The 23,490-nt window shown below is 43.3% G+C and overlaps 2 long non-coding RNA genes across 3 annotated transcripts in view; one reads left to right on the top strand and one right to left on the bottom strand.

The window, feature by feature from the left end:
- Window positions 1–23,490, top strand: part of LOC111558427 — a 58,484-nt gene that overhangs the window by 23,185 nt on the left and 11,809 nt on the right. The gene's annotated exons all lie outside the window — the stretch shown is intronic.
- LOC102900243 lies at window positions 8,608–22,721 on the bottom strand. Its single transcript, XR_442248.4, has 3 exons — window positions 22,619–22,721; window positions 17,332–17,385; window positions 8,608–8,881 (listed from the first exon to the last, which is right to left on the bottom strand). It is a non-coding gene; the product is annotated as an uncharacterized LOC102900243 (long non-coding RNA).

Below are 23,490 nucleotides of genomic sequence, written 5' to 3'. Positions count from 1 at the left end.
TGGTTGGCCCCAAGAGCAACGGGGGAGATTTCCCCTTTGAGGGCTTCCTCCTCACCTGGACAGGTAGGGGATTCCTGCCGGGGTGTTGAGGTGGGATCTGCTTCTGAAAATGGACAGGAGTTGTTTTTTTTTTTTTTTTTTTTTTTTTTTTTAATTTTTATTTTGAGAGAGAGGGCAGGAGGAGCGGAAAGAGAGGGAGAGACAGAGAATCCCAAGTAGACTCTGCACTGCCAGTGCAGAGCCCAATGTGGGGCTCGAACTCATGAACTGTGAGATCATTATATGAGCTGAAATCAAGAGTCGGACGCTTAACTGACTGAGCCACCCAGGTGCCCCCTGGAGTTTATTTTTTAGCAGGGAAGAAGCCAATGAACCTCTCCCCACTGCCTGTCGCTGCCCCACCCAGCTCCCCTGCTACCACCACCTCTGAGTGGATACCAATCCTCAGTGACCCACCCTCCAGGAACCCTGACCAACAACCTGGCAGCTGTTCTTCCTGCGGAAAATTCAGTTTCCTTCAACTCCTGAAGGTCAGCTGCATGACTGAACAGTTGCTGCCAGGGATGCTCGCAAAAGTTTGGTTTTCCATCTTCCCAGAGGGCACTGGTGTTGAAAGAAGCCAGGCCTCCCTCCTGACAAGACAAGTGATGCTGACATTGCCTGACCACCAGGCACTGCTGGGCCTAAATTAATCCTCACCAGAAGCTTAAAGAAAGCTATAATGATCTCTACTACAGAGATGGGGAAACTGAGGCTCAGAGAGAAGAAGTGCTTTCCACAAAGTCACACAGCCAGCAAGTGACGGCCTGAGTTTCCTCACTGATCTGTCTGGCTTCAAAGCCCATACCTTTCCCACCATATTGCTTGCCCCTTGGTATTCTGGGCACCATACAGATAACAACTTAATATTCTGGTGCACCAGTGCCAGGGGACAATTGTGGCTGGTTTGTTACCCCTCCTGTCTTGGGAAAACAAATCTGCTCAGCTTGTAGTGTTTTCCTAGTGGGAATAACTCACTAACCACAGGGCTGAGGTTGATAGGATATTTTGAAACAAACAAAATTTTCAACATTTCCTTTCTCTCCTACCCCAAGTTAGATGTCAAAGATGTTCCAGCTCCTCTGCTCGTCGTCAGACCCAATGGTTCCCGGCGTTCACCTCCTCCTCCTTTGCTCTGTCTCCCCACCAACCAGTTTCGCTTCCAAGGGTTCATCAGAAACAGTGAGCGGGTGAAAAGGAATAGCAAAGAGAGAAATTAAGAAAATCCCACTTTATTGGGGAGCACTGGTACTGTTTTAGATGGAAGCTTGCCCAAAAGTAGACCATTCAGTCATGCAGATAATAATAGTGTTACTTAGGACTTGGTTTTGCCAATGGGCCAGGCACTTTTTCAAGTGATTTGCAAATATGAACTCATTTAATCTTTACAAGAGCCCCACCAGATGGGTTTATGACTAGCCTCATTTTCCGTAAGGGGACACCAAAGCACAGGAAGTTTGAGCACAAGAAGGTGAGCCGTGAGCTGAACCCAGGGAGTCCTGCACCAAAGCGAACTGGGCAAGCCACTAACCCTGGGGACAGCCTCTAGGACCAGGATGGACTCTGCCCAGAAAGAGGGGCAGCATGCCGAGTGACCTTTCACTGGTCACCGCCTCTTCTCCAACTTGCTCTCCAAGATTACCAGGTCATTAGTGGTTTTTCCAAGGGTTCAGGAAGAAGGAGACTTTCAATTTTTTATTGTATTCTGTTATAAGGACAACTTTTTAAAAAAGGTGAAAATCATGACGAGATATAAAACAAACACATGTTCGAGGTTGTTTAAGGGGTGCCTGGGTGGCTCGGTCAGTTAAGCGTCTGACTTCAGGCCGGGTCATGATCTCACAGTTTGTGAGTTCGAGCTCTGTGTCTCGGGCTCCGCACTGACAGCTCAGAGCCTGGAGCCTGCTTCGAGTTCTGTGTCTCCCTCTCTCTCTGCCCCTGCCCCACACACTCTCTCTCTCACTCTCTCTCTCTCAAAAATAAACATTAAAAAAATTTTTTTTAAGATTGCTTAAACTTATTATTAATGAGAGGACTAGGCAGATGTTACAATTGGTTCCAAGGAATCCAAAGGACAGCAGATTTATAGATCAGGAATATTGAAACGAATTTGTAAATGGATGCAAAACTGGCTTTTCTAGGGTGGAGAGAGGGGGACGTTGTCCCTCCACTGGACGGAATTCACTTCTGTGTCTATGGACAAACATTATTTTGCTTTGCTATCAGTACTCTTTACAGAATTGTAAAATAAATCAAAGGCAATGAAAGGCTAGAATCAGATCATCCTAAAGGGTAGGCTCTAAGCAGAGCATGGCTTTCTATTGGAGACATTTAATAATTTTTTTTCTTATTCCTAATTTCCTTACATTCTGCATTGCTAGGATCTTTACAACATGTATATGTCACTGTATTATTTGAGTAATGAGTATATGTTAACTCTGCTTTTTAAAAAAATTTTTTTTTAATTTATTTTTGATAGAGAGAGACAGAGCACAAGTCGGGGAGGGGCAGAGAGAGAGGAGACACAGAATCTGACACAGGCTCCAGGCTCTGAGCTGCCAGCACAAAGCCCGACGCAGGGCTCAAACTCACAATCCGCGAGATCATGACCTGAGCCGAAGTCGGACACTTAACCGACTGAGCCACCCAGGCGCCCCGCTTTTTAAAAAAAGAATACAAGCCTAACACCCTCTTCATTCTCTTACCTTTTTTCTACCCCCAATACTTCTTCCTTCTCCTCATTCCACTGATACTAAATGTATCTAATTTATCTTCTGTTTCGATAATTCCAGTATCTGAAGTCTTTGTGACCCGATTCTTCTGTTTGTTGTTTCTGTTGACTCTCACTCATGGCACTTTGTTTCCTTGCGTGTTTCGTAATTTGTTTTTGAAAACCATGGGCTTATATTTATTGGATCTTTATCTGATGGAATTTTTCAAGGCCTGGCCAAGGGTGGTATCTTCCTCCAGAGAGGATCTATATTTGCTTCTTCTAAGCACTCAGAATCACGGCCTACCCAGGATCAATTTAAATGTAATTCTCAATTGGAGGTCTTCAGAATATGCAAGTAGAATGAATTGGGACCCAAAACCTGAGTTGAGGGCTGGTTTGTGATGACTCACAGCTCAAGGAAACATTTTTTCTCTCAAACTGAGAGCAAAAGCCAAGACAAGTGATTCTTTGGTCTGTCCCTTTGGAGGGTACCCCACTCGCACTGCGGCTCTGCCCTTCAGAAGCCCAGCTTTGAGCTGCAGTCTCTGATCTGATCCTTCAGCTTGTGTGGGCTCTGTGGTTTCCAGAAACTGAGAGATTTCTCTCAGAGTGCTTTTGCCTTTAGTACTCGCTTACCTCTCTAAACTTGCTATTGCTTTGATTTTTTTTGCCTTTTAGTTTTTCCTTTTCTGTGTGCGCACACACCCACGCAAGCACACACAGGAATGTCAGCTCGGCAGTATGTTTTAATAGTTTAAAAAATGTTTTTCGTATTTTTAGATATTTCAGGTATTTGGTAGTGATGGGATTTTTAAGAATAGCTGGCCTACCATATTGCAGGAAGTAGAAGTTACCCGTTATTTCTAAAGTAGTGGCATAGGGTAATGAACCTGGGATCTGGGCTAATTTATTCAAAATGGCTCCCATGTGCCAGACACTGCACTAGAGACCAGTGAACAAAGTTCTGACCTTGCCTTCAGGGTCCTGCCTGGTCCCATCTTCTTCATGAAGTCACAACTAGATTGAATTTGGGCTAAGCTGATTATCAACTGTATTAACTTAAATGCATTTCTTAACCTATAAAAAAGGAGATAGGGGTGCCTGGTTGGCTTGGTCTGTTGAGCATCTGACTTCGGCTCAGGTCATGATCTCGCGGTCCGTGAGTTCGGCCCCGCGGCGGGCTCTGTGCTGACAGCTCTGAGCCTGGAGCCTGCTTCGGCTTCTGTGTCTCCTGCTCTCTCTGCCCCTCCCCCGCTTACACTCTGTCTCTCTCTCTCCAAAATAAATAAACATTAAAAAATATTTAAAAAAAAATAAAGGAGATAGCTACCTCATGGGCAATGCTGAAGACTAGGTGAACTTAACCTACAAACATCAGTTAGGATGATTTCTGACGAAAATATATCACATGACTTTTCCTAAACCAGCCACTGTCAAGGGAAATAGAAATATCATAATTGGCTTAGACCAATTAATACCTACCTTTGGAATTGGAGACAGGTCACTTTCCTCTGACCCTCAAAAGGAAAGAATTGATGAACAAAACTGAGGTTCTGTTAGCAAGGATGAAAGAGAAATGGAAGTTGAGAGTTGAAGAGGTTCTGTTAGCAAGGATGAAAGAGAAATGGAAGTTGAGAGTTGAAGAGGTTCTGTTAGCAAGGATGAAAGAGAAATGAAGTTCCCACTACAGTCCGCGAATGCCCAGGACAATGGCAAGCAGCCAGCAGTTATATGTCCAAAAAATGTTAGTTACTAGTTCTCTCAACTACAACCAAAACTAATCTATACAAACTGGCTTGAGGTCAACCCCTTAATACAACTATTCACCTGGAAATCAAGCCATCTGACAGGTGCCATTGAAAATTTTTTCAAAAGCTCGAGCCTGACCGCCTCCCATGGTGGATGTGAGCTCTTCACACCTTGCTCTGCGCTGCACAGCACATCGCCAGGCAGGTGTTCTTGTGCTGATTCGTTGCTGCTCCTGCTGTCCTCTGTGTTGGTGGACCCCCTGAACTTCTGGACAGACTTCATGCCACAACTGGCAAAGAAAGTCTCCTCTGGGATGGAGGCCCCGCCGCACACACCCCCGTGCCTGGGAGAAGTGACTTCCAGCTGCGTCCCTTTCACTCCAAATAAATATGTAAGAAAGTAAAACACAAGAGAGACAGACAAAAAGCAGGCTTGGAAAGACAGAATAAGGAAAACGTACTCTCACAAAAGCAAGAGAGAAGAAAAGGAGGCAGAGGGAAAAACATCTCTCTGTGTCCACTTGAGCTCTGGGAAAACCAGATTTTTTAAACTATTCTTTTAGATTTAAGGATTTATTACTACTCCTTCCCTTCCTAATAGCCCTCTTTTCAGCAGTTTCTTTGTTCATCTGGAAGCGAGGAGGATGAACAAAGGATCTTTCCTCCTCAAGAAACACCCCCTCCTTCCTTGTCTCCACACCCCTGTCCTAGGAATCCATGATTCCAGGAAACGTTTTCAGATAAGACAGTTCCGGTTACTGGAAAATCTTAAGGCTTTCCTCTATGGGTTTATAATGGCCTGGTCTCTGACTCACAAATAAAAGAGATTTACTGAGATAGTAACACCTTTTATGTAGTCTCAAGTCACTTCATCTCTCCCAGATTCACACTCCTCAGTCACACAGTGATGAAAGGTAGAATGGGTTAGTGTTTTCCAAACTGTATACGTGTGTATGTATGTAAGTGTGAATGCATGCATGCATGTGTGTGGAGGTACATAATGACATAACAGAACATCTTTTTGGATGATGACATCTTGTGTGAAACGCCATCATAAAAAACAGATAAAAACATATGTGCTTTGGTTGAAGGGAGGGTGGAAGGGATAAGGGTGGAAGAGAAGAAGGGGGTCCTTAGAGGTCCCACCCTTGGGCCCGGCATCCCCTTGAAGTACTGCCCCAGGTGAGACCTTCCTGTGGCTGTTAGACAACCTCTGGCCTAGCTGTTTTTTCTCTATGGTCCCTTCTGATCTAAAATCCTCCCTCCCTCCCTTTCTTCCCTCCCTCCCTCCCTCCTTCCTTCCTTCCCTCCCTCCTTCCTTCCTTCCTTCCCTCCCTCCTTCCTTCCTTCCCTCCCTCCTTCCTTCCTTCCCTCCCTCCTTCCTTCCTTCCCTCCCTCCTTCCTTCCTTCCCTCCCTCCTTCCTTCCTTCCCTCCCTCCCACCTTCCTTCCTTCCTTCCTTCCTTCCTTCCTTCCTTCCTTTCTTTCTCTTTCTTTCTTTCTTTCTTTCTTTCTTTCATTCTTTCTTAAAAAGTCTGATTATTCCCTTATAGATCACACAATAGCACAGCACACCTTTCATAGATATAAAGCAGGTTAAAATGTACTATTCCCTTCCTAACCTCATTTCTCTCTCTCTGGTAACTTTGAAAAAAAATTGATAGAGGGATATATATATGATTATATATGTATGTATATATATATATATATATATATATATAATCATATATATATGATTATATATATAATCATCAATCTATATAATCTATATAATCTATCAATATGATTATATATATAATCATCTATCTATCAATATGATTATATATATAATCATATATAAGTATATATTTATAATATAAAAATACATATATATACCATAAATATATATGAAATATATATATATAAATGATATGGAATATATATACGGAATAATATAACTAACACTTACCATCCATAATCAGAAAATTGTAATTTGACATAAAGACTTTTTTAAAGCCAAGAAATAAAACCTGGCAGACAAAGTTGAAGTTTTCTTTGTCTTCCCAATCCTGTTTTCTTCGTTCTCTCCTCAGGTAAACACTATCATGACTAAATAATGGCCCTCCAAAGGTATCCATGTGCCAAACTGTGGGTATGTTACCTTACATGGCAAATGGGAATTTGCAGATATAATTACATTAAGGATTTTGAGATGGAGAGATTGTTCTGGATTACCCACCTGAGCCCAATGTAATCACCCGTGTCTTTATTAGAGCCCAGTGTAATCACCAGAGGATCAGAGAGAAGACGTGATAATGGAAACAGAGGTTGGTGGGATGTGGCCAAGAGCCAAGGAATATGGGCAGCCTCTAGAAGCTGGAACAGGCAAGGATTCTCTCCCAGAGCCTCCAGAAGGAACACAGCTTTGCTGACCCATTGTAGACTTCTGACCTTGGGAACTGTAAGATGATAGAGTGGTGTTTTTGAAAGTTATTAAGTTTATGCCAATTAGAGCAACAATAGAAAACTATTACAGTGAGTTAGACAGGTTTCCATCTGGTCCATGTTTTTGTACTTGGATTAGATAGATGATTGATTGATTGATTGATTGATTGATAGATAATAGAGAAAGTAATTTTGTTTTAGGTTTTTTCTATACTCAATGTTTTTGAGAATATATGCATTTGATATGTAAACGTTTAGTTCATCCAGTTCAACTGCTATTTAGTATTTTGTAATGAATATATCATGTTTATTTATGTAGTTCTCTAAAATGGGAATTAGGATATTTTTTTATTTTTCACAGCAATAAACTTCCTTGTGCGTATTTCCTTACACACATACCTCCTTGTACACATATGCCAAAGGTCTACTAGAATATGTGTCTAGAATTTGTGATTCTGTCTTTAACCCGGCCTCAGATTTTAAAGTTATTAGCATATGTGCCCAGACTATTGACAGGGGCTCTCTGGGGAAGGGAATAGGATTTGAGGAAAGAATGGGGAGGAAAACCTTCACATTCACCTTAATGTTTTGATGTTTGAATTTTTTACAGGCATATATTACTATAGTGAGAAAAAAAAAAACAACCTAGGTATTTAGGACTTAAAACAGAGGTTGAAAACCAGAGGTCCTTAGACTAGATACAGCTGGCAGACATGTTTTGCTTGACCCACACAGGTTTTTTAAAATATTGAAATATTCACTTATACTAAACAATAGGGTATTTCGTATAACTATCCAAAATTGCAACTTCTCTTGAAAAATTGGAAGAGTTGGAAATATCGGGCCTGCATTTTCACATGGCAACAATTGTCAGGAGCAAAGTCGAGCTGATTCCCCGAGTGAAATAAGTGTTCTCTCGTTTTGCCACAGTCCTCAGTCACCTCTATTGCCTTACACCTGCCCATATTACTCATGTATTTTATCTCCTGGACTTCTGTAGGCTTTTGAGTTTGCCACCCTAGCTAGAGTTGCCAGATAAAAACCAGAACTTTCAGTTAAATTGGAACTTCAAATAAACAACAAGTACTTTTTTTAGCATAAGTATGTCCCAAATATTGCTAAGCTCCCTGTATTTTTATTTGCTAAATCTATCGACTCTAACCCCAGGTTTCCAGCTCTTGGTAGCCTGGCCTCCCCCATTCCAACTTTATCTCTTACTGATTTTCTTTATGCTCTGGCCAAACCAGACTGCTCACCAGTTTCCTGAACATGTTGTTTGCAATCTTCTTCTGACTTGGAGATCCCACCCTGTTTCTCTCCAGTCACCTAAGATTAAATCGGTGCTCTTTATGATCAAGTTGAAGTTCAGGCTCCCATAGAAATTTTCTCTGCCTTAGAGATCACTTCTTCCTCCTTATGCCACAGCACTATTAGAACTCACTTAGCATTTATCACTTTGAACTGCAGTGTTACTTACTTTTTCACAGGTAAGGCATCTCCCCAAGTAGATTATAACCGTTAAGTTTTTACTTATTATTGTACCCCTAGTGCCTAACAAATGCTTTGTTGGTTGGTTGGTAGGAGTATATAAGATGTAAGATGTACGGATAATGTATTAATGAGCTTTTCATCACAAATTACTCCAAAACTTAGTGATTTAAAATAACAAACATTTAATCTAGTTCATGATTCTGTGAGTTGGTTGGGTGGTTCTTCTGGGCTGGGCTAGTTTGGTTGAGGCTAGATGTCTGGGACAGCCACACTCCTACGTCTGGGGCCTCAAGTGGAATGCTGGACCAAGGATGTGGCTGGAGCCTCTTTCCATGTGGTGCTTCTCATCCTCAATGAGAAGGGGCCAGGCTTGTTCACATGGTGGTAAAGAGATCCCACCAGCAAGAGCCTCTGCTGTGTCAATTTTGCGATTGTCCCATTCGCCAAATAAGGTCATTTAGCCAGGCCTGGATTCAATAGATAGAGAAATAGACTCAGAGAAACAGACTCTGCTGCTAGTGGGAAGAGAGATAGAATCACACTGCAGAGAATGCATGCAGGGGGCAAGAACAAATGGGAGGCTATTATTGCAACAATGATAATAACAATAAATAAACAATGTTAATGACAATAAAAACAATCAGATGATAATAAGAACCCAGCTTACAAAGTGCTTAGAAATTCATTTTGGGGCACCTGGGTGGCTCAGTGAGTTAAGCGTCCAACTTCGGCTCAGGTCATGATCTTACAGTTTGTGATTGGAGCCCCACATCAGGCTCGGTGCTAACAGCTCAGAGCCTGGAGCCTGTTTTGGATTCTGTGTCTCCCTCTCTCTCTGCCTCTCCCCCGCTTGTGCTCTGTCTCTCTTTCTCCCTCTCAAAAATAAACATTGAAACAATTTTTCTTTAAAGAAATTCATCTCGGGGCGCCTGGGTGGCTCAGTCGGTTAAGCATCCGACTTCAGCCCGGGTCATGATCTCGCGGTCTGTGAGTTCAAGCCCCGTGTCGGGCTCTGTGCTGACAGCTCAGAGCCTGGAGCCTGCTTTGGATTCTGTGTCTCCCTCTCTTTCTGCCCCTCCCCTACTCATGCTCTGTCTCTCTCTGTCTCAGAAATAAATAAACATTAAAAAAAAAAAAAAAAAGAAATTCATCTCAATTAAAGAAGCATGCTTACGTTCAATCTTGGTCTCTGCATATCGGTAAAACTGGACTTCTGGAATGCCAAACTCCTTCCCCCAGGGGCCTTTCCTATGCTGCTTTCTCTGCCCGGAATGCTCCTCTTCACCTCCTTGTCAGGCTAATTACTACATTTCCTTCAAGTCCTTTCCTGAAGCCACTTCCTTATGGGGAGCCTCCCCTGACTCTTCAGACCAGTCCAGGTCTCCTGTTCTGCACCCTCAGAGCACCGTGGGCGCTGCTTTTACGGGGCTCCCCACCATCGTCATCAATTACTGTGTTGGGTACTCACTTAATGTCACCTGTCCCTCTCAAAAGAAAGAGCTCTTGGGCAGAGACCGGATCTATCTTGTTGAATCCCCAACATCTAGCACCATGCCTAGCATATAGTAGGTGCTCAGTATCAGGAGGGTAAATGACTGAATATACAAACAAATGGCCTACAGTTTGCTCAGTGTAGAAGAGACCTGTTCAGAGCACCCTGAACTCTGTCAGGGTGGAAGTCATGGGAAACTGCAGTAGGCTGGGGAGATGAGAATGGGTTGCACAAAGTCATCCAAGAACAACTCAGGGCCAAATAAAGATTTAAATGCCAGCTGCTAGACTGTAATTGCTGTGGGAGATGAGGAAGAAGATATCAGGACAGGATGGGTGGTTATAGAAGGCTTCACATGGGAACTAGGCCCAGGGAAGGAACAGGATTTGGATGTGATGAAATTAGGGAAGGAGGCTAATAAGTCAAGGTCATGAGTTTGAGCCTCTTTGGCTCCAGTTATACTGGTATCTTCATAAGCTATTACTCACAAGGAGAATGAGTGAGGATGGTTGGGCAGAGCCAATCCCACTGTCACTGAAACGTCCCTAGAAGATTATGTTTCAAAGGACATTGCAAAGTTGAGAGTTGTCCACACACATAAAAAACAGCCCATTCAGAACTCAGACTCCTCTGAGCCAGTAAAAGGGAACAACAGTAAACATCTGCTTCTGCTCTTCTGGAAACACTGTGGTCTAGATGCTCTCTCTTTTTTTCTTCCTCTCTTTCATGTTTAACTATTTATTATGACAACTTCTGAACATAAACAAAGAAGAAGGGTACAAGAAACCCCATCCCCAACTTCAAAATGCATCCATACTTTGCCATATTTCTTTCATCTCTCTCCCTCTCCAACCCTTTTTTTTTCCCCTGAAGCATTTTAAAGCAAATCCCAGATACAGTGTCATAACACTCCTAAATAATTCAGTATGCATCTCTAAAATAAATAAGGGCATTTTTTTTTACATAACCACAATACCTTTCACATGCACAGCAAAATAAGGCATAATTCCTCAGTATCATTTAATACCCAGTCCATATTTAATGTTTCTTGATCATCTAAGACATATCTTTTCACCGTTAGTTTATTTGAATCGGGATCTAAACAAAGTCCACACATTAATTTGGTCAACATGCCTCTTAAATCTCTTTTAATCTAGACTACTGTTAAATTAATTAAACAAGAAGGCCATTAGACTGATGTGGCTCTAATTCCCTGGCAGCCTACGAAAGCAAGCCCAAATCTAAGCCTGTAAATGCCTCAAGGTTATGAAATCAAAATGCTAAGGACAACCAGTTACAGTCAACTAGGCTTTAAGCTACAGTCAATCAAATAATTTTCTCTCTCTGTTTTTGTACTTTCTGTACATAAATCTTTCCTCTGACTCCTGTTGGTGGAGCACTCCTAACCACTTCTGGTTTGGTGCTACATAATCTGACTTGATCTTTGCTTAGATAAACTCCTCAAAATTTAAATATGCCTCAGTTTATCTTGTAACACTATGGATGTTCTCTTTGAATGGGCATCTCTTTGCTGACAACCCACCTTAGCCTCGCCCCCTTTCTCTCTCTCCTGGATGGGCAGGGAGCTGAAAGATTAAGATTCCCATATGAGGAGAGGGTGGGAGGGATGGAGTGAGTATCAGCATCCTTAATCTTATGAAAAAAAAAAATTCTAATTGGCTTTGGAGGGAGCAGATTAAAATAAGAGACTCTTAAAAAACTGGAGCTGGCCTGCATGCTCTCTTAACATTTATGAATGAGAGGAATTTATGGAGATGTAAGAGTCTGATTCCTGTGCTCGCTTCGGCAGCACATATACTAAGAGTCTGAATCCTAAGGGCAAGAAGGGGAGGGTAAGTGAAAGGAAATCTGGTTGAATCTGAGGAACAACATAGAAACACAGGCAGGACCAGCTACATCATTTGCAGGGCTCTGTGCAAAGTAGAGGTCCCAGTCCCCTTATTCAAAAGTATTAGGAATGCGGGGGCAGGGGCTGGGTGGCTCAGTCAGTTAAGCATCCAATTCTTGGTTTCATCTCAGGTCATAATCTCATAGTTTGTGAGTTCAAACCCTGCATTGGGCCCTGCACTGATAGTGGGGAGCCTGCTGGGATTCGTTCTCTCTGCCTCTCCTGCGTGTTCCCTCTCTTGGGAAAAAAAAAAAAGTATTAGGAATTCCAAGATGGCAGCAGAGGAGCAGAAGAACATTAAACCAAGCACGGGTCCTTCTGAGCACAGGGACTTGTGTGAGTACATAGTCACATGCCCCCGTGAAGCTGGCCCTGACATAGTCCAGGCCCAGGGAGGGGTTCTACAAAGCAATGCTTTACCAAGCTGTGTCTCATTTGCATTTCAGAGACATCCAAAGGCAATGGGAAACATTTCCACATTTGGTAGCCACTGCCAGCATCTCAGACTTAGCAGGATGTTTATGGGTGGTGAATGGCTTCTGGAAGGTCACAGAGATCAGCACTACATAGCTCTCAAATCGTGGATAGTGATGGGTCTGGATCCTTAGATGCTGGTCTACGTGAGCACAGGCTCTAGAGTCAGAGTGCCTGGCTACATATCCAGACTCTATCATTTATTGGTCACTGTGAAACCTTGGTCAAGTTGCTTGACCTCTCTGTGCTTTAGTTGCCTCATCTATAAAATGGGGCTAATAAAAGTACCTACCTCATAGAGTTGAGAATTAAGTTAGTTGATATTTGCTGGACTGTGGCAAGCATTATATGTGTTTGTTAAAATAAATCCAGGGGCTAGAGTTGGAAGGGTCCAGACAGAGCTCTGGTAGCTGTGCTACCTGCAGGACAAAGACGGACTGTGATCTTCTTAAAGAAGAAAGCTGTGCCTGGCATCCTCATTGTTCTTCCCAACAATTTACATAATGGTCATCCACTCAGTAAGTATTTATTCGGCACCTACTATGTGCCAGGCACTTACTGAGCGGAGAGCGAGCCACACGTGGTCCTTGTCCTTCTGGTGCTAGTCGTCTAGAATAGGGAGGGCTCCACATGCAAAGTCAAGTCCTGCCTGGGTCTGGCACCAGGACTGGCTCTAGATCTCCACCTGTAGCCCACCAGCAAGGCAGTTCAGAAGCTAGTGAGCAAGATTTGACTTCAGTATCCTGATTCCTTATTATTAATCTGCTGTGTGATATTCTGTTTTTACTAAGTCCCTGCCTGACAATTCAGCATTCCTTTTGTAATATCCAATAGTTTATTCCCTGCCCCAGGACCTAGATTCCCAGCTTGAGGTCCCCTACCTGTTAAGCCCCAAGATACTGTTAGCCTCCTGGCTGTTTGCCTAGGAGAAGCTCCCAGGTTCTTAGACTAGGTTGAGCCCACCTTTGGTTAAGCATAATTATGTCACATTGGCTTTCCCAGGCTGGCCTGGACCTACTGTGTGTCCACCTATCCAGTAAATAGTCTTACACCTTGCCCTTTTGTTTTCAACTCCTGGCTACTCCTTGAATCTGAACAGGTGTGTGGCTTTGGATTCCCATATCACCAGTGTTCAATTCCAGGATATGAAGAATATGGGCAAGACAGGCTGTCAGAGGGAGCCTTTACCAATGTCAGTCTGACTCCTTTCCATCAACTAACAAATATTTGGCTACCAAGGACTTTGAGGGGCAGTTTGTGTTGGGATGGCTATGGAGGGTAAGACAGGGTCATGGAGGTAGAGGGAGAATGGTGATAGAGACACCAGCTGCTTTCCTGTTGGCCTGATCCAACCCTGAGGTCACTTTGATGCTGTTCCAGCCAGCAGCCCAAGAACCCTGTCTAGCACACCACTGTCCTAGCTAAAGGCTTCCAGGCAACTGGGCTCTTCAGGTAGTCGGTGATACAAAGAAGTGGCAGGTTTAGAAGCTAAGTGAGAGTTTTTCTACATATCCTTCTCCTTCCCCAGATCTGCATTTCAGAACTTATGAAATGGTGAGGCTAAAAGAAAAAAAAAAAAAGTTTCTCCAAGGTCACTTTGAAAGAAGCAATGTATATAAATTTCGCCCTTAGGGCCACAGAGCTACTGGTCCTGTTGATGAAGTGTTATTGGAACAGCAGAGAACCAGACATTGAAGGAGTTACCTCCAGAAAATCAGAGAGGACTTCAACGTGTAAACCTGAATCCTTTGGCCTTTGGCCCTGGGAAGGAAAGCAGCCCAGCCTGGGAAGAAGCCAAGCAGAACAGACGATGGAGAAGGTGGCCACGGTGCAGGGCCAGGACTTTTTATCCTATTAGCCCATGGCTTCCCAGCAACTTCTGAACAGAAGCATTCATCTTACAGAAATGCTGGGCTTCTTAAAAGGGGATAAATGAAGTCAGTCTTTTGGCTACATTTTCTCTATAAACTAAGACCTTGTAACAATTGATGTTTTTAAACAATTTTAAGCTTTAACACAATTGATGTTGATGTCTTAAAGGACCGGTTGACAAATTAATTCAACAATACTTCCTAAACAAAACGAAAGGCTGGTTGGGGAAGGGAGGGAGTAAGAAGTGTGACTTCCTGAAACCATATTATAGTGTAGAAGGATAAATTTTTTCAATCCTAGAAAATACAAAAATATATATATATATTTAGGAAGAAAGAAGTAACAATTTACAGACAATATAGGATATAAAGTTCTGAGGTGGCAGGAATGTTTCTCCTCAGGTATCTGGGAAGACTTGGGAAAGGCAGAATTTGAGCCTGGCCTTGCTGGTTGGGGAGGATCTAGATTTCTTCCACGTGATAAAGCACCTACTGGGTGTCAGGCACTGTGCTAAGAATTGGAACACAATGATGAGCACTGTATGGGCTCTGTCCTCAAGGAAAGACTTACTGTCTATGTGGGCAGCAGGTGTGGGAACAGAGGACGAAGTAGAGCCCTGGAAAAGGTGTGATATTGGAAGGTGGCTAGGGAAGTAAGCTGGGGGCATGGAGTGTGTGTGTGTGTGTGTGTGTGTGTGTGTGTGTGTGGCATCTGATGTATGGAGAGAGAGAAAGAGAGATAGAGAAAGGTAGTTCTGGATGGGCTCCATTGAGGTTGTAACATTTGAGTTGAGTCTTGAAGCTTCTGTGTACTCTATGGACTCAGAGGAATGGCATTCTAGACAGGGGGAACAGTGAATGAGAAGGCATGGACAGAGGCCACTCAGTAAAGACAGGGTGAGAATTTAGAGAAGTCTGTGTAACTGGAACAAAGGATGCGTGTGGGCTGTGATAGCAGTTGAGTCTGGGAAAAGGAGGTAGGAGAAAGATCCTGAAGGCCTTGAGTGCCAAATAGTGTGTGATTTTATCATGTGGGGGATCTGGGGCCAGCCATATTTTTAAGTAGGAGAGGGGTGGGTTCATGTTTACCTTTAGAAATATCATGGAGAGAATGGAGTCTTGGAGCTCAGAGAAGCAGGAAGAAGGGGACCAGTTCTGGGGGTTAGGGGGTTGGGCGGGAGGCACTGAGGCGTATAAGCAAGGAAATGGCAGCATCTCATGGGATGCTCACAGCTGGGTGGTGTGCAAGATGGGTTTAAGGCAAGAGAACTATCTGGGTTGAGGAAGACCATTAGGGGAAATGCCCCATGAAAGTCATTTATTTAACAAAATTTTTTAAGTTTATTTATTTATCCTGAGAGATACAGAGATAGCATGAGTGGGGAAGGGGCAGAGAGAGAGGGAGAGACAGAGAATCCTAAGCAGGCTCCACACTGCTAACACAGAGCCCGTCACGGGGCTCCAACTCACGAAATCGTGAGATCATGTCCTGAACTGAAACCAAGAGTCGGACGTATAACCAACTGAGCCACCCAGGCACGCCGAAAGCCATTTATTTTAACAAATACTTTTCCATTGTTCCATTTCTTCCCGGAGGAGCACCTTTCATTTTGGAATTTTTTAAATAGCTGTCATTTCTGTAGCTTTCCGAGGTTTGGGTAATGATTTCCTTTTTCTCTCAGTTGAAATGGATTCTGCTTCACAGGAATCATCAGAGTTGACTTCAACTTTTTGTCTTCTTTTTTTTTTTTTTTAATTTTTTTTTCAATGTTTTTTATTTATTTTTGGGACAGAGAGAAACAGAGCATGAATGGGGGAGGGGCAGAGAGAGAGGGAGACACAGCACCGGAAACAGGCTCCAGGCTCCAAGCCATCAGCCCAGAGCCTGACGCGGGGCTCGAACTCACGGACCGCGAGATCGTGACCTGGCTGAAGTCGGATGCTTAACCGACTGCGCCATCCAGGCGCCCCAACTTTTTGTCTTCTGAGGGCTGCTTCAGAGTCCCTTGTTCGGGACTGAGGGAAAGTCTGTGATTGTCACAATGCTGTGAAGTTTCTAGAAATATGTACTGAAATCAGTTGGCACAATTGTGTTTATTTAAAAAAAAATAAATTTCCCAGGGGCAGTCCCCAAATTCTGTACAAGGCGACCTTTTGCCTCGCTGTATAAATGGTTAGAACTGTAGAACTACTTAGAACTAGACAGATGTTTTCTGAGGTAGATCTGTCCTCACAGGAAAAGCTGGGCTGTAAGAAAAGGGCACTGAAGGAAGTGACTTTTGTTCTAATGCCAAATCCCTGGGAGACTGGTGTTTGCAAAGTTTACATCCTTTTGACTTTTTACATGATTTCTCTAACTCTTACATTTCATACACCAAGAGCAAAATAGAACTTGACCCTGGCTTACTACATGGTGAGTCTGCCAGGCTGGCCATGCAATGGGCTAGTTAGTCAGGAGACTGGAGCAGAGAGCAAGTAAGGTCGAGGTCATGGTTGAAACTCCTACAGAAGCCTATTGGCTGGGTACATCCTGGCCTCCACTCTCTGGCTCCGGTCCTAAGGGGGTAGTAAGGGGTAACAATGACTCAACAGAGCCCAGTCTCACTCTCTTAAATTGCCTTGCATGTCCTCAATGGTGGGTCAGTAATAGGAACTTCAGACATAAGGAGACCTTGATTAAGAAACCATTGGGAAGAAACGACCATTTTCTACCTCAGCTCTGATTTTTTTCAGGCTTCTGTAGTGATATGGGGTGGCGTTAATTGTTGCACCTTTTCTACTAAACAGAAAATACTTTGATGCTCCAGACAGAAATACCTGCCTAACGTCTTTAATTTGCCCCCAAACAGTTGAGGGTGCATAGGGTTGGGCCATGCTTCCATTCCCCATTTTCTCTTTCTCTGCCCTTTGCTCCACCAATGGCCTCTCCTTCCCTGGGAGCCCCCCTGAAGACCCTTCTCTCTATCAAAGCAGGAAAGGCTCTTACAATGGTTGTTTGTACTCACAGGTTGACAGATTGCCCTTCACGGCAATGATTTCTGTAACCATGACTTCAACTAGACATTGCATTTCAAAGTATTTCCTGGGAGGCCGTGGATAGAGAGCGGTGGTTAAAAGTGGGTAGTCTGAAACCAGATCACAGCCAGGCTGGGATCTGGTGCTGACACTTACCAGCTATGTGACGTGAGATAAGTACTTCACCTTGCCAAGCCTCGGTTCCCCTCTCTGTAAAGAAAAATCCGGAATGCAGTGTTGCTGTAAGGACTCAAGGAGAAAACCTGCTTTAGCTCGGAATTCCCTGGCATGTGATAAATATTAGCTATGATTATTTATTAGCTAATTGACACACAAATGGCTTTATTCTACTGAAGTCCTTAGTATAACAGTGAGCAAGTAGTGAGAATCTTCTCAGTTTTTTTACAATGAGAAGCCTCGAACATGTAGAAAAGTTGAAAGAATAGTGCAGTTGACGCGCAAACCCTTCTCCTCAATTCTACAATTATTTATTCCACAATTGTTTACATTTTGCTGTCCATATATATTTTTCTTAACCATTTCATAGTAAGGGGTACACAGGACCTCTAAATACTTCAACACATATCTCTTGAAAAAATAAGGATATTAATGAATAAGGGTATTCACAATCATCTTTTTCACACTTAGGAAAATTGATGATAATCACCTTAATCACCTCATTCCAGTCCATGTACCATTTTCCAAAATGTTATATATCCTCTAGTAGATTTTTTTTCAAACAAGATCCAATCAAAATTCTTTTGAGTTTGGTCAAAATGTCTCTTTGTTCTCTTTTGATCTAGAGCAGTAGGTGTGTGGAAACTTAAAAACCACATCGTTACTGAAATCAGCTACATGAAAGGGTTGGCTGCCAGATAGGAACGTCCACAGCTTCCACCGAACCCCCCTGGCCCTGGCACTTTGCATACTGACACAGGCTCTGTGATATGACCGCATTGTTGGTCTGTCGAACAATAACTTGAGGTTAGGGACTTTTAATATTTCCTTCATATTCCCATCGCCTGCACTGTACCCGACACAACAGATGGTCAATAAAAGTGGATGGAGGGAAAAGAGGCAGAGAGGGAAGCAGGGAAAAAGAGGGTAGGAAGAAGGCTGGCCCAGGGAGGCATCTGCATCCATGCCTGGTAGGTGCCCGGGGGAGGACAATCTCATCTCCCGGAAGCACCCATTCTCCTTTGATTTGGGGAGGACAATCCTCTGCTGTGGCATGTGCCTTCCTCCCTCTTGTGCTCCTTTTCCGCATCTCCCACCTTCCTCACCTGAACACTAGGTGGGCTCATGTCAGACTTCCTGCTAACTCTAGTTTAATCTCTCCCTCTATTTCCAGGGACTAGATTAGCACTCGACAGTGTTTAAAAAGTAATCTATTTATCTTTTATCTTAATGTATCTTCTCCTACAACCACACTCACTTTTTCCAATACTCCCCTCCCACATGATTTCCACCTTCAGTAATGAGATTCCTGACCACAAAGTGAATCATGGGGAATACACACTCTTTGTTCAGAGAGATTTCATGGTGTTAATAAGGAGGCAATGCTCTGATGAAACGAGAGGACCCGGATGGATTAGTTCCCAAAGCCAAGAGGAGTTGTCCTCCAAACAGAACCAACAAAGTTTAGCTTAGGCTTCACGGTCAAACTATTACTTCTAGTTGGTGGAGAGAGAACAGTGACCGAAATGACTGGAATAAACCAAAGTTTGTAGAGCAAGCTTTCTCCAGACCTCATATCTAATCCATCTCTAAAATTCCAAGGTAGACACAGGCAGAGAAGATATAGATAATGAATTCAAGAAACTCAAGATTATCTGCATGGCGTACTGACTAATCTTCATTCCAGGCTGATCATGTTGATATGCTTTTCTGTCACCTCTCTTTGCTGAGCAGTTGGCTTCTATTCAAAGTACACAAGGCCATTTAATTATTAATCTGAGCAAAACAGTATTAGGAAAGTTAATCTGTTGAGTGTGTCTGTATGTGTACACTTGCGGATACTTTCTTGATTATCTGACTTTTTTGTTTTGCTGTTTACCTCTCTGGGCCCCTTCTTCTCTCCATTTGTGGAGAGATCAATAAGGTTGTTATGACCAACAAGGAACTCCTAAGAATTTGTTGGTCCTTCTTCCCCTCTCCTTGGGTGTGTGTGGAAATGTTTGTCAGCTGTGGGGGATTCATGTACACAAGAAGTGACTGACCTTGACCTTTGAATGGACTCTGTGTCTGTGACCAGGAAAAAGTGCAGTGTTTGTGTTTGATGATGGTTTTATGCCCTGATGTCAGTAGAGAGTACTTTATAGGGCTTGCTGATGGCCAAGGGCTCTGGGAAACATAATGATTATTTAGCCAACTATTTTAATGAGTCTCTATAAACTCACTCTATTTTTATGTTAATAACAGGGAGGGAAACATTGGAAGATTAAATATAGAGGAGGTTGGGTTTTAGCTTCATTGCTCAGGGCTATTGGGAATTCTATAGATTTAAGTCCATTCTATTCTCATTATTTTTTTCTTCCCATACCTCTCATCCTGTCTTATTCTTCCTTCCTTTCTTCCTTTCTTCATCTTTCTTGCTTCCTATCTTTCCCTTCCTTCCTTTTTCTTTCTTTCTACAATATTTATTGCATTCTTACTATGTTTTAAACACAGTGCTAAATACTGGGGATACAGAGATGAATTACAGATGGCCCTAGCCCTCCTGGAACTTGGTTTACTGGGGGAGGCAGACAGAGACACAAGTCATTCCAGTGTAATGGGTAATAATAGGGGTAAATTTAGTGGAGGGGCCCTTGGCTTGGGAAGGAAGGCAGGAAACTTCCTGAAAGAGATAATTGGGTGATTGACTAGGAGAGGAGCAGGGCCCAAGGCCAAGCCAGTCATATGCTTTAAGAGCATTGGACAAAGGAATTGGGATGAAAGAATTTGGGGATGTGGGTCTTTCATGGATGGATGACAACCGATTTTGATGTCATGGGGTATGTCATTAGGGTAGGGTAGAAATGATACCTTCTACTCTGGTAATGTACAGGTGACCCATCCATGAAGTACTGGGTATGTTCCAAGGGGCCTGCTCAGATGGCTGATCCCAGGGAATCCTGGAAAAAATGAAAGCTAACATGAAGGAGAGATGACCCTTGAAGGCCAGTGCATGATATGTGCTCAGGGGTGAAGTGTCATATAAGGGGAAGCAGGCAGGTAGGGGTCAAGAGGTATGGATGAAGATCAGTGCTCACCAGGGTGGAACAGTGGGAGTCAGAGAGGTGGAGGAGATCTCCTGGCTTCCTGACAAACAAGTCCTACCTTGTGCTACAAATTTTACCAGGAGCTCAGGATTCAGGAGGAGTTCTTCCAGCCAGTAGTCAGATAAGTGGCCACATTTGTTCTTAGGGTTTCCAAGGGCAGAGCCCTATCTGGGCTGTTCCATGAGATACAGGAAGCAGGAGACCTTTTATAAACTTAAGAAGGTAATAAGGCATCTACTGAGGAAATTTAATTCCTGTTTCTTGGTAGAAAGAGTATATATGAGCCAGAAAGACTTAAATATCATGTCCAATAATAGCAACTGCAGTGATAGTAATAGCCATCATATATTTCATGTCTACTCTGTAGCAGGGCACTTCATATATTATTTATTTTAACCATCACATGACTTAAAATGATATGTGATGATAGAAGTTCTTACAATTGCCTCCATTTTATAGATGGGGAAATCAGAGGTTGGAGAGGTCATAGGTAGCAAGCCCTAAAGTCTCATTTGAACCCATATCATTCTAACTCTAGAGCTCCTGATCCAAACTGCTTTCCTTACTGTGAATAAATAGTGCAGCTCATCTTTGACCTGAAATGGTGGAGTGCAGACACCCTAGGGACTGATGAACTACATTTCTACTGCACTACTAGTTGTTATGAAGATGCATAACTTTTAATTTTTTATTTCTCTAGTATGGTCTTAGTATACTTAAAAAATATTAGTATTAGCCAAGAACATATCATTTCAGGGGGAAAAAATACAGATTTGAAAACAGCCTCTCTGAAGTCTATTACATTGGTAGTTGTTATGGACTGAACATCTGTGTCCTCCACCAAATTCATACTTTGAAGTCCTTACCCCCAATGTGATGGTATTTGAAGATGGGGCCTTAGGGAGGTCACTAGGTTTAGATGTTGCCACGATGGTAGGGTCCCATGATGGGATTAATGCCTTTATAAGAAGAAGAAAGAGACACCAAAGCTCTTTCTTGATCTACACACGCTGATGATTGGCCACATAAGGACATAATGAAAAAGTGGCTATCTATAAGACAGGAAGAATGACATCACCAAGAACCGAATGTGCCAGCACCTTAATCTTGGACTTCCCAGCCTCTAGAACTGTGAGAAGATAGATGTCTGTTGTGTAAGCCTCCCAAGGCTATAGTATTTTGTTATAGCAGCCCAAATGGATCAAATCAATAGTTGATATCAGCATCTGGGTGGACATGTTCCTCCACATGTGTGTGTCCGTGCAGTAAATCCTCTTTGAGGGTTGCTTACCTTATCTTGAGACCCCTCACTCCCCACCTGAGATTTGGGTGTTCTTTTTCTTATTTATATTTATGAATAATTTATGCATAATGACTTTAACAAATCCTTCTAGGGAAAATCTATGAGTTGCCTTTGGATTCTTCAACAGATGCGATGTTGGGTGCTACCACCATCTGTAGCCCCCAGATGAATGAACAGGGAGGTATGTAGGTGGTTCTGGCCCAGGGAGGAAAGCTAGGGTCTATACAAACCACTGGACTGCCTCACTCCTTGCTCTGGGTGTCTCTGATGGGCCTGAGGGAGACATACCTCAAGAGTATGGCAGCTGCAGTCCCTTTGAACACAAACCAGACTCTCAAGCTGTGTGGTCTCCCAGGAATTTGCTACAGGGAGTCTGGTGTGTGTTGGGAGGGACTTCAGCTATAGTACCCTTGAGGTTGTGGAGAAACATATCCTGTAAAAACAGACGAGTGGAGAGCTGTGACTTGGGAGGGGGAACATCACGCCTCCAACTTCCTTAGCAACCAGGTCCCCCTCTGCAGAGGGGCCTCACCGCTTCTCAACTGGAGTTGGCCCATGAAATCCTCAAGTGGAAGGAATCCGCAAAGGTCATTTAGTCGAGGCCTTCTCGGTCTGTGAGGTACATGTGTTTCACCTGGGAATTTTGTGGGGGTGGAAGGATTCGTATTGAGTAGGTCAAGGATGGGGCCAGAGAGTCAGCATCTTTAACAAGCTCCCCAGTGAGGCCGATGCTGCTTCTGGGGATCACACTTTGAATGACAAGGATTTACTCTATCCCTCTGTGTCAAGGTAGGCTGAATTTCAGTGACCATCTCGGTCAAATAAGAATCCATTCTGCTGCAGGGAAGGAAATTCTCTTGTTTAGCAGCTCTCTTACCTTGTAGAAGTTCTTACTCAGCAAGGTCAAATCGCTTTACGCAAGTTAGTTGAGGCCATTTTGTCAGATTCTGCTCTCCGTAGAGATACAAAGTAAGTAGCCCTCTCTCATATCACAATCCTCGGTTATTTAAAGACTACTAAGTCAGATCTATTTTTAAGAGCACCGCTTCTCCCTCTGTCCTTACACCTGCATTATCCACTTTGGTCAGGAGGAGTGAAACTATTGGGGCATGTTTGGCAGAGGAACCGGCATTTGGAAGCATCATGGGGGGCTGCTCGCCCAGTCAGAGGGTCCTCACGCAGCCAGATACTATCCACGCTCCGTTCTTTTTAATAAAGGGGATGGCAGAATTTATGCAAATCAATATCTGACGAGAAGATGAAAATCCCTAACTTTTAGCCTCACCACTTATCAGGACATGGTCACAGTGTTGTTCGCAGGTAACAAGTGACCTAGTCTAGCAAAAGACATTTTCTCTCTTCTCCCTGGCTTTTTATTTCTCCCACTGGCAGACTTGGAAGCAAGGATTCAGTCATTTGCCACAGCCATGCAAAGGACCCCGAATAACCCACAATGTGAAGGAGAGATAGTAGATTGCATTTTCAGTATCCAGTAATTTGCGAGGTCTCTTCTGCCCCTGTTTTAATTCCCCTGAACTCTGTTTCCTGTCTGCCATCAGCTGTTTGCACCTTTGTGTGACTAAATCAATGTGTTTCCTCTCTCAGGGGCACTTGTATCTTTTTTTTAATATTTATTTATTTATTTATTTTAAAAGACAGAGAGAGAGAGAGAGAGAGAATGTGAACAGGGGAGAGACAGAGAGAGAGAGGGAGAGAGAGAATCTCAAGCAGGCTCCTCTCTGTCAGCGC

Source organism: Felis catus, chromosome F1 (assembly GCF_018350175.1).
Source record: "Felis catus isolate Fca126 chromosome F1, F.catus_Fca126_mat1.0, whole genome shotgun sequence".
Classification (NCBI taxonomy): Eukaryota; Metazoa; Chordata; class Mammalia; order Carnivora; family Felidae; genus Felis; species Felis catus.
Note: the sequence above shows the minus strand (reverse complement) of the source record. Positions and strands in the feature narration are given on the sequence as shown.